General features: G+C 39.6%; 1 protein-coding gene across 4 annotated transcripts in view; it reads left to right on the plus strand.

Moving 5' to 3' along the window:
* Positions 1-13,430, plus strand: part of hivep3a (HIVEP zinc finger 3a) — a 57,166-nt gene that overhangs the window by 20,863 nt on the left and 22,873 nt on the right. Inside the window, exon 3 of one of the 4 annotated variants that reach the window (XM_086279533.1) lies at positions 9,791-9,827. The exons of 2 other annotated variants lie outside the window; for them this stretch is intronic. The gene's annotated coding sequence lies outside the window, so the exon portion shown is untranslated. Of the gene's footprint in view, positions 1-8,152; positions 9,828-13,430 lie in introns of those variants that run through there. One more of the 4 variants, XM_086279534.1, reaches the window with a different exon arrangement.

Raw genomic sequence — 13,430 nt, forward strand, 5'->3', positions numbered from 1 at the left:
CATGGATAATCAAGTAAAAGTAAAAAGTAAAACAAATATAACTTAACAATATTGTCCATATAAGCGTCAGTAAAAAATGATTAAAAGATACTACAACAATTACTTCATGAAAATATCCCAAGAATTGTGACACACTGCAGGTCTCTGTCAGACAATTACATTGGAATATATAGTTTTTGATTCACAGGCTGGCAAGTTCAGAAGGTCACTAAAGAGTGTTTCCAATTATAATTGTCTTACTGTATGTGCGTGCTTTCTGTTGTCTGTGTTGGTACTTTGGAACAGCAGAAACCAATCCAGGCTTTCCACTAGTTTGACATTTGGGGGAAATTTGGCTTTGCTTTCTAGCTGAGAGTTGCATAACTGTAAAGCCCCCATTTCGATTCCAGCTCATGACCTCTGTTGCTTGCCATGCTTCTGTCTAACTCCCCTTGTTTCCTCTGAATTTTCCATGGGAAATTGGAGAAAATGACAATAAATAATTGGATAACAATACTGTGAATGCTTAATCAGCATTCACACTAATAACAAAGTCGGTATGATAAGGGGCGCATCTGAATTTCAACTTCCAATTTTGTGTAATATATTGAGATATTTGTATATTAGAGCTCTTTGTATTATTAGAGCTATTTTGTAATATTTTGTAGTATATTGTAATATTTTATATTGGTACTTTAACTTGTTCGTAACTGTCTTGAGCAACTGTGACCACATAATTGTCTCTGGGATTAATAAAGTATATTGTGGATTAGGGCTGCCACGATTTGTCGACTAGTCACGATTACGTCGACTATCAAAATCGTCGACGACTGATTTAATAGTCGACGTGTCGTTTGAAGCTTTGTAAGATCGCAAAAGACGCAGGAATAATAGCAGGATTTAAGAGTGTAATAACGGACTGAAACAGAAGATGGCAGCACTGCATGTACAAGGATTCCAGCTGCCGTTAAACCCCGAAGAAGAAGAAGTAGCTGTGTCCCAGAATTCATAGCGCGGCCCAGCTTAGTTTCCAACAATGGCGGCAGCTAGTTAGTTTTAATATTACTCTTATTATTCTTTCTGGGTCACAAAATAAACGTTTAACATATTTTCAGGCGAGAATGTAGCTGTGTAAACCTCAAATATCGGCTCAGTTTATCAGGACACCACATATTTTCAAAAGCGCTCCGACGTTTTCGGAGACGTCTGTTACCCACTAGCTCGATAGCGAGCCGGGGGCTAGGCTCACTAGCGCCGTGAGAACACCGGACTCCCGGCAAATTGTTTTCAAACCCACCGCCGTCTTTCGCGACTCAGGTTAAATATATATGAGTCACTTAGATAAATTAAAAATGTTGTTGTTTGGCTTTTTTTTTTTTTTTTTTTTTTAGTATTTTATTTGTTCCTGAGTAAATCGGTTTGGCTGAGATTAAAGTTATAGTTTTTACACAGCTGAATAAACGTCAAGCAGACAGCTGATTATCAGAAGTGTGAGATGCTGGAGAATATACCCCGGTGTCCTGTTATATTTTAGATAGCAAGGAGTTTATTAAACTTCACCGAAACAATCTGCAAATTTCATTAAAATTGAATAAACTATCATCTTGTCTTTATTTTTAGTTAGCACCTTAAAAGCTTAAAGCTGTAAGCTAATGATAGTTATATAAGCTGTAGTTTTACGTCCAGTGGATGATGATCTGATTAGTCGACTAATCGCAAAAATAATCGGTGACTAGTCGACTATCAAAATAATCGTTTGTGGCAGCCCTATTGTGGATCTGAAAATAGGAAATTGGAATGTCATGGTTACCATAGTACAGTGTTTCCCAACCACTGTGCTGCGGCACATAGGTGTGCTGTGAGAAATGATCAGGTGTGCCGTGGAATATTATCTGGTTCCTGATTAGTAGTCTAAGGCTACGTTCACACTGCAGGTCTTAATGCTCAATTCAGATTCTTTTGATCAAATCCGATTTTTTTTGTCTGCTTGTTGACACTACAAATAAAATGTGACAGCAAACGCGCTCTAGTGTGAACCCTCAAAGCGGCCCGCATGCGCAAAAGAAGATGTCACACACAACGCGCTCTGTTTAGATCCAGACCAAACAGTATTGCTTGACTGATGGCCCTTAATATAAAGACTTGTTTTGGACTTTACGTTTCCAAATTTTGCTTTAAGTTATAAAGTTATTTTGTTATTTGCATATGGCCTAATAATTATCCTTATTGCTGTTTTGAGAGGAGCGGTGCTTCAAAGGATAGTTGCAGATTTCTGTCAGAGTCTGCAGATTATACAGTACAAATAAAATGTTCACGTTTTGCATTGTCTTCCCAACAGTTTCACTGGATGACCAGGAAGCGTTCACAATGTCTTCTCCGGCGCTGATAATTGGCATCTGTCTTGTGTCAGTGACGTAAAAGACAGATATAATGCGACATGACTATTCAAACAGCAGTCGTTTACTAAAACATCAGATACGTATCTGATTCAGTACCACATACGAAAGTGACACAGATCAGATTTGAAAATATCAGATTTGTGCCGTTCACACTGTCATACCATGATCGGATATGGGTCGCATAGGGTCAAAAAAGTCGGATTTGATGCACTTTTGCCTGCAGTGTGAACATAGCCTGAGCGACCGCATGAGTAACGGGCAGAACAATTTCATTCTTCCACTAGAGGGCAGTACAACTACTTGCTCTAATGAAATGGGTTGCCAACTGCCAATAAAACGGAAGAAGACGAAGAAGAAATTACATAATGGTCATGCTGTGAGTGAAACGATGCAGGGCGTGATAGCAATGGATAAATATCTAAAAAGAAAAAGTAGTCAATCGGACCTGGGTCCTGGAGAAAATCTGACTCAGATGAAAGCCCTAGCTTGAGTAGTGGTCAGAAGAAAGCAAAAAAGCTATACTGGGGACAAACTGAGCCAATTCCGCTAAACCTGGTGCGCGGGGGAAATGATCAATATGCTTTTTGGGACACTTTTGTTTGGCGGTGTGCCGTGTGATTTTTCTAATGTGAAATATGTGCCGTGGCTCCAAAAAGTTAGGAAACACTGCCATAGGACATGTCACAAAACCCCTCTATCTTAGTTGTTGTGGTCTTCTTCTTTTGGCTGTTCCTGTGAAGGGTTAGTACAGTAGATCTTCTGCCTCCATCTGGGCCTTCACCAATCTGACATGGAGTTATTCTGATCCACACATTGATTTGGCAAAAACTTTACAGTGTGTGCCCTTCTCGACAGAGCCTTCCCTGTTTATTTAGACTTGGGACTTGCACAAGACATACACTGTTTTATAGCCTTTCATATGGCTGGGTTTTCTTTTAATGTTAGAGTTATACTAGAACATTAGCAAGAAGTATAAATCTATGAAAGGCGTTAAATTTAATAAAACGTGTCATGCTGAATGCTCAAATAAAAATAAAATGCTTGGCATATCAAAATGTATCATACGTGTGAAATTTGGATTGTGTATTACAGTCACGTTGCTTTGGTGAAAAGTGAAAATCTAAATTATTGCTCCTTAACCTCCTAAGACCCGAACGCTTTCATGGCATGCATTTTCAATTTCTCTTTGCTATTTGCCCTGATTGGGACCTGATGATTTTTTTGTGTGTGTTGTTTTGTTTAACTTGATTTTTGTATAAGAGGAAATTTGTTTTAAATTTCGATAAAACAGTGGCAGTATAATGTCCGCGTAAGTGGATAACAGGCTCTTGTAAAGCAAAATTTAGTATTTTGGTCTAGACAACCCAAAATATGATGTCCATATATGTGGACGCCAGGTCCTAGGAGGTTAAATACAGAAATGTTCCTCCTTGCTACATAAAGCCACATTTGTACACACATGGAATTAGTATGTTATTGGAACATTTGGAACTAGAGTCAAAATCAGCACCACCCACCACAGCTGAGCTCTGCACAACATCTGTCAACATGGACTGCTGTTGACGAGTCAGGTCATACAGTAACTGGAGTTCTTTTTGGAGCTCAGGTGACCATTTATCTCCATGGACTCTTTACACTGTGGCAGTCCAACTTAACCCATGTTGGTCACATGGCTATTTTCATTGGCCATTAGGGCAGGTTGAGGTTGAGAGGGGCATCTGTGTCCTCCTGCTTGGCGGGTGTATGGTGGGGGTTGGGTGGGGGATCTCTGGTCTGTCTGTGGCTCACTGTCTTGTAATGGCTGGTAGACTGTACTGTCTGTACTCTAAGATCATACAGCTGTGCTTTACATCAAATATGAAGCACAATTTTAAATTGGCTGTGATGATGCTTTTAAGCGATCATTATGTACCACAAACTGACTCTGTAAAGACTACTCCATAGTGTGGCAGGCGTAGCAGTGACAGATTCTGCTTCCTGTGGTGTTTTAAGGCCATATGGGAAACCTTCGACTGCTGGGATTCTAAGGAGCACCCTGCCTGTGTTTTCTCTCTGGTGACAGGTGGCACAGTGCCTCAAAACTCCCTCTATGGCTCGGCAGGATGGAGCCAGAACTGACCCAAGCTTGGATGCTGCTACTGACAGTCTACCGCAACGCAACGAAAGTTAGACCAATATATGTTTTTGTCAATACTGGCCTTTTAGGTAAAATCGAATATTGATCAATGGTCATCACACTCATCCAATTTGAAGATTTACTTGACAAGTCCAAAACCAGCCATAATTGATATACTCCCTTATGTCTTATTTTGGGGAAAAGCTAAAACTCCAGCACAATATGCAAATAAGCCCTCCCCAAAAAACAAAACAAAACTGAAATCTTTTAAAGGCTTGTCACCAGTGTTGGTCAAGTTACTTGAAAAAAGTAATCAGTAACTAATTACCGATTACTTCCCCAAAAAAGTAATCCCGTTACTTTACTGATTACTTATTTTCAATAGTAATTAATTACTTAGTTACTTAGTTACTTTTTAAAAACACGATTTACAACCTGAATAGGTGATAAAGTGATAGATCTTTCAGCCCAATTCTACTTTTTCTGCATAATCCATCATACAAAATGTAATCAAATGGAAAAGTTTCTTTTTAAAACTTGTTTTATTAGTTTTAATCTTTTAACTTTATGCATCAAGCAAAATTTTAATTATATGCAACATTCTCTGACTTGAATAAATTAGTTTAACATTAAAACTTATTTTCTGCACATTCCAGCACATAAAATATTTTTTGTGTGTGTTTACACTCACTCTTTCAAATAGATGCAAGTAAAACACAGCAGAAAATAAATAAAGTCAAAGACTCAGCGGTCCTGTTGCTCTATTTTCACCTATAAAGCAGGAGTAGGGTAGGCGGAGGTTTACCCTGGTGCAGGTGTGCCGCGGTCAGTTGAAGAATCCGCGAGTTTCTCTGTGAGTTTCCCATTACGTCGTTGCGCACTCGGTGCTTGCTCGGAAGTTTAGGGTTTTTTTTCGCTGTAAAAAGAAGTTTTCTTCCCACGCACAACGGACGCTAATGTTTTTGTCACTTTTTATGGAATCAAACTCAAAGTAAGGTCAGTACTTCCACGCTTTAAACGCTGCACGCTCATACTCTCTCCCGCACTCGATATGTGATCCATTGTTGATCTGCACACAGCTGTTGTCACTAACGGCGCACTCGCTTACGTCACTGTCATGAGACATTCTCGCAAAAAAATCACGGTTTTAGTAACGCAGTAATGCAGCGTTCCTACGGGAAAGTAATGGTAATCTAATTACTGTTTTTGCAATAGTAATCCCTTACTTTACTCGTTACCCGAAAAAGTAATCAGATTACAGTAACGCGTTACAAGTAACGCGATACTGCCCATCTCTGGTTGTCACATAAGAGGGCTCTAAGGAAAAAAATGCATCTTTTCTAAATATTTTGTACTCATAGCTTGACAATATAATGACAATAACAATAAAGTAGTGAACTATGTATTTACTCCTTTAATGGAAAAAGAAGTGTGTTGTGTTGATTCTGATCATGTAGTAAATATGATGAACTTGTGGTGTCTGACCCAAGATTCTTGAATAATTTCCCTAGACACCCACCTGGGGCCGCCACATTTAAAGAGCACAGCACTGGCTCCATCCTTTGAAGATAAAATGAATACATAAGCCTTTTCTGTAAAGCTTTGATAGGGGAAATGCTTGACCTGTTTTAAATGTAATCTTCCATAACCTGGGACTTTTACAATACACCCGTTTAGCTGTAAATGGGGAAAAATGGCTCGAGTTTGTGGTTATAATACAGAAAATCAAAAAAATAACAGTACAAACAAAACTTTTTATTCTTCCTAAAATTACATATGACCATTTTGCAGACAAAATGGTGTCGAAACTGGAATTAGCCAGACGTATTCAAAACATTTGCATCTTCAAAAATAGCCCTTTTTTTCCTATTCAACCACTGCTAAATGTTAATGTATTGTTTAGCTCGAGGAACTAAAATGAATCCAGTGTTCAGTTTAGGGAAAGGAGGGCAGCATTGTGAAACCTTATCTTTTTGTTTCCATCCTTTTCTCATCCTACATTCCTAACAGACAAAAAAAATCCTGTTGAGGAAACGTGTTTGGAAGCATGATGTTCAAACTGTGACAAGGCCATGCAGATGAGCCCCAGCTGCACAGACGGAGACAACCCTGTGAAAGAGCTTGACACAGGCAGCTCTGTCACCTCCAGACAGTAGAGCAAGGGTCAATATTCGTCCTCTGATAATATGATAACAAACGCTGAAAGCAATAATCACTTGGATTTTCACCAGATTTGGGCCTCTGCAAACATTTTTCGTAAACAGCAAAGCTGAAGTAGCCAAAATGTCCTCAGTCGTACTGTGTGAAAGATTAATGTTCAGCATTTTGCATACGCTGCCATTTGCTCTGAACAACTGGGAACATCCAAAGTGTTCACTCTGCAGCTTGCAGTAAGTTATTCTCAATACAGAATCTTTGCTCTGGGTTACTTTGACAATATGCATAAACATGTATTAAATCCCATATTAGGTAAGCAATATAAAAAAATGTGCTTTATGTAACCCAACTTCAAATCTAGAACCAGCACGTAATCCTCAACTTTACCTCTGATGTAATGGGGCTTTCTTCCTGATCACTACTATTAACCACTGAAGATATTAGGAATTGTTAAACTCATAGAAAATGCTTTGTGAAAATACATTTTTTCTTGGACTGGTACCAAGTTTCCATCCAAATCTAGAGTAAATTTTAATGATCTAATAGCTTGTGACCTTTCGCAGCAGTATCTTGAATTAGTTTTTCTTATGGCTTTATGAGTCTCTCACATCATTGTGTATGAATTTGATCCCACTTTTCATCACGTTTCTCAATTTTTATTTTATTTTTTTTAGGTTTGCAGACATTGGTTGCACAGCCCTCTTAAGGTCCAGTCACAGCTATTCTGTTGTAGATTTGCTGGAGTGCTTGGGGTCATTGTTATATTGCGTGACCCAATTTGGGCCAAGCTTTAGCTGTCAGACAGGCGGCCTCATATTTGACTCTTCGTGGTCATGGACTCTTCATGGAGTTCATGGTCAGTTCAATCAATGCAAGGCACTCATGTTCTGTTGCTGGAAAATAAAGCCAAATTCATTACCCCTCCATCAACTTGCTTGGCAGTTGGTGTGATGAATTTGTGCTGATTTGCTGTGTTTTGTTTTCACTCTGCAAGCCTCTCCTTGGTCTCTTCTGCCCAAAGGACAGGGTGTCTTGTGGTTTGTTCAGTTGTAGCTTTCCAAATCTAAGTTGTGCTGTTCTTTTTTCTTTTCTTTTCTTTCTTCAGAAAGAGAAAGCCTTTCTCCTGGCAACCCTTCCAAACGAGCATTACTCCTACAGTCTGTATCTAATAGTACTCTCATGGACTTTAACATTTAGCTTACTAACTGAGGCCTTTAGAGTTTCAGTTGCAGCTCTTGGATTTTGTTTGTGCAGTTTCTCTGAGCATTGCACAATGTGTCCTCTGTAAATTTGCTGGGATGTTTAGTCGAGGAAAGATTGTACCATATATATATCTCTGTAACAGATGTAGATTTGTTGCATTACTGCTAACATAGGTTTTTATAAATGTAATTCTATTAATCGCTAAACAAAATGTGTATATATATATATATATATATATATATATATATATATATATATTAGTTTTTTTTTGTTTTTTTTAAAAGACATGAAATAAATGAAACACACACGCTGCACGCAGGCCTACTTGCTGCTCTCAGGCATACATGATTTCTTTCATAAGTTTCATTGACAAAGAAACAAATAACAGTTATGCTCACAGAAGGGGACCCTGTACCTTTTTCCAGAATTTATAAGCACTTACTCAGATGACAGCGCTTGGAAAAGGTCAGCTAAAGTCCTTTTATCCTTTTAATCCTTACGGTGAACAGTAGACTCTTGAAAAATAGTCCACTGAATAAAGCATGAAGTTCATTTCATAAATTTAAATTTTGATCATTCATAAAAGATGATTATTCAGGTTATGTTCACTGGCTGCTGAGTTTCCAATGAGCATGCGGTTTGTCAGATCCACTGATCGTTCGTTGCATGGGGGATTGTTTTGGGGTTATTTTAGCAGTGTGTGAGCTTTATTTTATTTTTTAACTTTGCAGTGATTTAGTCACTGACAAAACAACGTGTGTAATTAAGATTATTATTATTTATTTATTTTTGTTTATTTATTTTCAGAAAAAACCTTCCATTGGTTACTTTTAATTAATTTTTTCTTACATTTTTTGGTCCATCCAAATTGAAAACAGTAAAAAGAAAAGAAAAGTAGTTTGTGGTTCTGTGCTCTGAGTTGCTGTGCTCTTGTATGTTAGGGTGAGATAATTAGGTTTCAGATAGTTGATTAGTAAGAATAAGATTGTCTGCTGGTAGCATTTTGCCAGAAATGTCTGTATGCGAGAAGACACATCATCACATCATTTTCGAATCTGGAGCCCTGTTGTCACAAGGTTTCTCTGTGGCCTGGAGCAGGATGGACACCCTGGGCTCTCTTCCAATCCTCTCGGCTTCTCCTTTTTACGCCTGACCAGATGAGCAGCTCACTGCCTGTCTGCATCCTACCGGCTGGTACTCCCTCAATGCTCCTCCTATCTGTGAGCTTTCAGGCTGCTGGAAAAAAAGAGAAAAGAGGGAGGGGAAAAAATCAGTTCATGGGCAGAGGGGAAATGGCGGGGGGACCCATGGCATAAAAGAGTGATGTCACAGTTGCCTGGACCTATTTCAGCCTGACCCCTGGCAGGAGCACTGTGGACATTCTCCAGAGCCGCTCTTAAAACCTGGATCTGTGTGCGCTTTTCCCCTTGTATCTTTCCCATGTTTTCTCAAAATGCAGCATCAGTATATCTCTGTACCTGCGTTGGAAAAATGAGATCTGAATGGTGAACTTGTATTTTAAAAATTCTGAAGTAAGCCCCCTTCACCTCCCCTCTTAGTTCAATTAGGCAGGAGAGAGCACTCCCCCTGTCTTTTTTACCTCTCACCGCTTTGCCAGCTGTGCAGCAGAAACCGCTGCCAAAAGAAACACAAGCTTACGTCAACATCAATATAAGGAGCCACTGCTTCACACGAACCCAAAACAGAGACACCAGGACGTGGGAGGGGGGTGTATCAAAGAGGTGGAGAGGGACAGAGAGAGAGCGTGTCCCCTCCTTCTCATTCATAGACATAATATACTCAGCTACCTGTTTGTCAGCCCAGTGCACGTAGAGCGGAGACTCGATTACCTTTCTCTCTGCCTTCAGCGTAACTCTCATTCATCCTTTCTCTCTCTCTCCTCGTCTTCGTGTCTCTCTGCTCTCCCTGTTTCCAGTCATTCAGAATCGGAGGACAACACCACCTGCGACCAGGTAAAAAAAAAAGAAAGAAAGAAAAAAGGGGGGGTCCATTGATATCCTTTTTGTCATCTGCAGTGATCTTGATGTATGAGGCGTGTGACGTGATGTGGGAACTGTGGAGGGAGGGAGGAAGGGGGGGGATTCTTCATTCATGTCTTTGTTATTGCAAAAGGCTGCTACATGAGTGAGGCAGCGAGAGGTGGAAAAGCACGAGAATCATTTGCGTCAGTGTGCTTGAATACATTTGAAGTCAGCCTAATGTTTTTTGGATTATTTTTTGCCCATTTTAACACATGCAGACAGCTTCTGTAGAGAGAGTGAGTGTGTGTGTGAATGAAGGAGAGAGTGCATGTAGCGAGTGGTCCGTGGGCTGTGTAGGTATTAAAGCTAGGAGTGAATGAGCTGCCTGTGTTGTGCATCCAGCCGCTTATGCTTGGCATGTCCTCCATGTGGACCTGTGGGAACATTTCCGAAGTGCACACACGCGCACACACACACACACACACACACACACACACACACACACACACACACACACACACACACGCACAGGGAGAAAGGGAACACTGTGTATCCACTAAGGGCTCTCCCCTGTCCCTCCAGAGAGCACCGTTATCAGGCTGCTGATGAAGCTGCACTGTTGGGCACGACAGCGTTGCTAGTGCTCAGCTGACAACATAGTGGATAACACAACAACAGAAGAATGCTTTTAGGGTCACACAAGTCCGAAGGGGTTCACATTTTTATTGACTTTCATTAAGAAAGTGTTTAAAAATTGTTCTCCTCTCTATAGTAGGATGCTTTGAATGTCCCTGTTTGCATTTTTGAAGACAATAATATTTAAAGACGAATTGTCTGCAGTAATGCAGCACTGGTAGTCAGAATGTAGGTTTTTTAGTTTAGAGAAAAAGCACCAATATTTTTTTATTTTTTTATTTATTTATTTTTTTGTGGTGAAATTGTCAACTGGTCTGTGGTTCTTTCACATCCCGGTGTCTGGATTTGGCTTTGATTCTTCCTGAAAGAATGGAATATCGGTGTAGTACCAATTGAAAACTCCCAAACTATTGATTTTTTTCTTTCCTCTCTTGGTGTGCTCCTCTCAAAAAAACAGTAGCTTCTGGGAGGGAGGCACCTCGCCTGCCGCCTTCTCGCGCTCTCTCACACACACACACACTCTCTCTCTGTAGTCAGTGAGGATACTGGAAGATAAATTTAGCCCTCCAGCTCTCCTTCCATCTGCTACCACATGGTTTAGGGCCGTTACCATAGGAACCACCGCTGGGTGCCCATTAGTGCGAGAACGGGAAATTGACAATATTTTTTTTTAAAGCCATTTATACAATATTCTCTTTCTTTGTGTGGGTGAATGGACATGTCATTTAAATAGTTTAGTTTTTTTCCCTTTATTTTCTCTCATTTGGCTTGTTACGTTTCAGTATCTCGTGATTTTCGAGCAGTTTCTGCAGACTGTAACTGTTACTGTATGCACACTCAGCACTGCAACCATTTGATAAACTTGAGGAAAATTTCATATTGTGCCAGTGTAGGTTTGTCAGGTGTGCAATGAAATAGCTTGTATTATATATCGCTGATATCACTGCCTTCTGAGAAAAGCTTTTTTCTTGTTTTTCTTTTTTTTGTCACTAAGCGTGGACTCAACAGCTTGAACGCATAACAGTGGAACAAAGCCATGGATTGTGTAAGATTTGAAAAGGCCTACCATCTTCTTAGAAAGCATATCGGGGTAACTTTAAATGGTACACTACCCATTCTTATAACACCGTTGGACCTCACAGGGAGAGTATAACAGAAAGTATTAAAATAAATATAGCATAAATGTTCTTGCTTGGCAAAAACCTGGCAGCTACATTACCTCCTGCACATTACCCATGTTTCCTGTTAGCAGAAGCTACTGGAACTTTGAGTATCAGAGGTTTGGTAAGTTTACTTCCCCAAGAAGAGTTTACTCAAGAATGCACTTTGGTTAACTGACACCCAATTTTTGATAGAAATGTTGACATTCTTGTGTGTTGGTTCTGTATTTCTGTTTTATGATTATCTAAACTAGATGCTAATTATCCATGTGCTCATGGACTTGCATGCTAGTTAGCCTGATTTGAGAGAACAGTGGTTAAATCATATTTGATTATAAGTTTTAAAAATTTCATTCCGTTACCACATAACTCCTACCACCCCCCTTTAAAGGCCTAAGCATTGAGGAGTTTTCTGTTTTTAATATTATTTAGACACAAGCTACAGTCCTTAATGCCAATTACGATATATGCAGTGGTTGGAGACAGCAGCATGACTAAAATTATTACGACCGTGTGCAATTAATTTCCAGTCTTGTTGCACTTGAAAGACCAGGACCAGATACACGCCCACCTACAGTCAGTTGTTGTTTTCCAAAGGAAGTTTGGTGCCATAAAATGGCAGTAAGATGGAGCCTGTCTGCTCTCAGTCTGAGTGGGGGCAAGTTGGCATTCAGAGTGCAGCCAGAAATTCGGAAATTCTTTTACAAATAGGACTGCGATTTACCTGCAAAATCATACAGGCGCTCAGCAGTCCTACTTCTATATAGGAATGTAATCAGAATATGACCAGTTGTCAACCAGTTAAGTGAAGATTCCTGTTACAAAGAGACACGTCACAGATGACTGATTGCAACTTGTTGACAATCTATCTGCATTTAGAAATTAGATGACAATTATTTGCAAAGCTTTCCAATCGGAAAGGGGCCATGGTTCTTTAAAGAGAGATTGCCTCCCATCAGGTGCTGCAAGCAATTGCCTTGTGTTTCAAAGTGGTCTCCCAGAAGCTGAGGGTGTTGCACACCCAAGTTCAGGAACCAGTTAGTAACTGTAACTACTTGCAATTAGTTGCCAAATAAAAAAATAAAATAAAATAAAAATCTCAGTGCATTCATCAGACAAGCACCATTTGTTGTGAAATGGAAGGAGGTTGCCTTCTATTTTTAGTTTAGTGTGACTGGGCTGTTACCTAGCCCATGTAATTAATTTTTCAGACATTAAAAAGACCTGAAACAGTTACTAAATTTCAAGAACTTTTGAAAATAATAAAAACTAACAACAACCAGATAAATGTTTGGGCTTAACATTGTTCTGTATTTTCACTAATGGAGGATAATAAAGGATAATGCTCCTTTAACCCCAAGCAATTCTAGGTCTAACAGCCCTTCAAGTAAAAATCCAGCTTTGCTTGCACTGAGCCTTGTGAAAGTTCATGCAGAGAATAGATATGTGAGGTGAGAGGTGCAAGGAGAAATGTTTGGCTCGTTTGTGCATTGGCTGCATCCATGTTATGTGAGGTGTAAATGAACAGTTCATAGTTAACTTTGGAGCAAGTGAAAATGAGCCAATTTTTTTTATTTTACTTTTTTATTATTTGACTAGTTGTTAGTAGCAGTCATTGTCACCTTCATGCAGAGAATGCACATGCCCCAAACAACTCTCAGACAGACGTGTTAATTCGAGTTTTACAAACAAGAGTCTGCCTTCCCACTACAAGCTATAAGCCCTGGTAGAGACTACCTGATTGGCCTACATTTAACACTTACTAGGCTTATGGCAAGAGAGCTATGATCTCAATGGT

Source organism: Aulonocara sp. 'chitande type north' Nkhata Bay, linkage group LG22 (genome assembly GCF_057382095.1).
Source record: "Aulonocara sp. 'chitande type north' Nkhata Bay isolate Kocher_YH1m ecotype deep benthic linkage group LG22, A_spYH_male_GT1.1, whole genome shotgun sequence".
Lineage (NCBI taxonomy): Eukaryota > Metazoa > Chordata > Actinopteri > Cichliformes > Cichlidae > Aulonocara > Aulonocara sp. 'chitande type north' Nkhata Bay.